Genomic DNA, 2666 nt, shown 5'->3' on the forward strand with positions numbered 1-2666 from the left:
CTGCAGCATAGACAGAATTGGTCTTGTTTTAAGAAGTAATGTCGCTAGGAAAGAAAGGTTTTCGTTGTGGCCAGGCTTCTCACAGTTTGGATGACGATCCTGTAAAACGGAAAGCAAAGTCGTAGCAGTTGGCTTCCTGTTAGGATCAGAATACTTTTGTTTTCTTGTCTTGTTGGTTAGTGTGTGTGTGTGTGTGTGTGTGTGTAAACTGGTAAATGGTTCTGTCTCTACTCGTGTTGTTTCCTCAGTTTCTTGTGTTGCTGGAGGTTTGTTTTTGTTTTTTCTCGGTATGTTGTTTTCTTTCTAAAATTAATTTAAATCTAGCATGTGGACTCTGATGACCTTCAGCAGAAGGATGTGGTGTGTTGTGTAAAATAAAACATTTACTGTCCACACTGGTGTGTGTGTCTGTGTGTGATGTCTTAATATCATGAATGTATCATAAATGATCAAACTGCTTGCTCCCACCTGTTCTCTGGACAAGAAGCCCAGAATTGCTATAATTAGAACCAGGTGTTTATTACTCAGAAGTCACATGACATTTGATAAAGATTTAAACAGTAACTAGAGATGAAAGACCATCTCTACCAGCACAACACAAAGACCTGAAGTTAAAGGCAGAAGCTAATTCACTGTTGTGAACAAGTATTCTTATTGATTTTTAAACATTTCAGATCAGGCAAATTTTATTATTCAAGGGCATCCAAGTAAATACAAACGGCAGATTTTAAAACTATTATTTCATTTGTGAAATCAAACAAGTTCTGTACAAACATACCAGGTCGTATGTGGAAAAGTAGGTAACCCTCTAGATCAAAAAACAAAGTTTCAGTGCGTTTTTGAAAAACTGATCAATCAGAAATGAGCTCATTAACCACATCTTTGGAAATCTCCGTTCAGTTTTGCCAATTCACGCCTGATTGCGTTTTTTTGGTATTCATTTTGCACAACGTATGCCACGTTATTGATAGGTATATTATTATTATTTTTATTGTATTCTATTTTATTCTATTCTTGTGCACTCTTTTTTCTTCTTTTCATCTTGCTGCTGTGAGCATGCTCATGATAAAAGAATTTCCCTCAAGATAAATAAAGTGGGCTAAAAAAGCCATTGTCATCCGTTTGCCTTTTCTGCGTCACACACACACACGGCAGGTGGAACCAAACTTATCAAACATACCATATATATTTGATGTTTTCAGTAAGTATCTACAATGTAGAAAGTAGTAAAAATAAAGAAAAAGCATTAAAAGAGAAGGTGTGTCCAAACATTTGACTGGTGGTGGTGTGTGTGTGTGTGTGTGTGTGTGTGTGTGTGTGTGTGTGTGTGTGTGTGTGTGTGTGTGTGTGTGTGTGAGAGAGAGAATTGTGAAGATAAAGGACCGAGGCACGTCCTTTATCTGTGCGCTTTTTACGGTCCAGTTTTCCGGCTGCACTCCCAGCTCAGAACCACACACTGCTCTCCTCTCTGGCCTCGGAAACAACCTCAGAAGGGGGAGACACTGGATGGAGGCCAGGTGTGTGGGTCAAGCTGCCCTGACACCAAACTTCTCACCCACTCCTCCGTCCCTCACTTGCAGCTGAGCAAATGACCAAATAAGCTGCATCTGGAGTGAATGGAAATGGATGTGGGCCAGCCTACATAAATAACTTCAAGAAGACATCAAAAAACTCACCAAGGAGGTCACAAAAGGAGGCTGGGGCAAACAATGGGAAGAAACCAACCATCCTAGTACTGATTATCCTGCAGGGACGTCTCATGGGAGTCTGGGGTAGTTTAAACACATCACCAAACGATCACAGGGAAACACCAGGGACACTTTTTAAAAATATTTCTTTTTAGCTTTTATTATTCTCGTCATCATCACATGGGCATTGTACAGTAAATTTGGAGCAGTGTATGTTTCAACTAGTGGATTAGCATAGACACACATTCTTAAGGTCTTTCCCTCATCATTCATTCCACAGAATCAAATAGAAAATATAATAAGATAGCAAGTATACTAAAAAGTACAGATTTATTCTGATTTTATTGTTTGTTTCTTACTGGCACAAATGTTCCTCCATACATAAGGCTCAGCTCCTCCATGGAGGGAAGAGTGCACATTGCTGTGACATAAAGAATAACTAAAGGAGTCTTTGGGCCACATTAAGAAAAAATATCGATAATTTTTAGAATAAAGTCGAAACTTCGAGATTAAAGTCGTAATTTTATTTCAAAAAGAAGTTTGAAACGTTGAAGTAGTTGTTTCAAGACAAACTGCCACAGCTGCTCTGACTTGGCGAAATCATTCTTCAGAGTCTGTTTTAGTGACAAGGACACGTGAACACAGTGATAAACACAGATACGTTAAAAAGAGCTGCATCCAGAGCTGCATCTGGTCAGAAGGAAAAACACAAACTTGGAAGAGTTGATTTGTATAAAATGTCTAGTAGTGTTCGGGCGGTGATCTTATAGAGATGATGGAGCCAAGTAAGTATTTGGAAGTTCCATAACTTTCCAAAAGCTCATCCCCATTAACTGGTAAAAATAAATGTATACACACATAATTAGGTAGTCTATTTAAATAGACCCCGGGTAGTAGTGTGGAAACTCCGGAGGATGACGACATCTAAGACTACATAAGCTGAAAGTGAAAGTAAAGATGCCAGAATGGATCAGCACC

This window comes from Aulonocara sp. 'chitande type north' Nkhata Bay, linkage group LG4 (assembly GCF_057382095.1).
Source record: "Aulonocara sp. 'chitande type north' Nkhata Bay isolate Kocher_YH1m ecotype deep benthic linkage group LG4, A_spYH_male_GT1.1, whole genome shotgun sequence".
Lineage (NCBI taxonomy): Eukaryota > Metazoa > Chordata > Actinopteri > Cichliformes > Cichlidae > Aulonocara > Aulonocara sp. 'chitande type north' Nkhata Bay.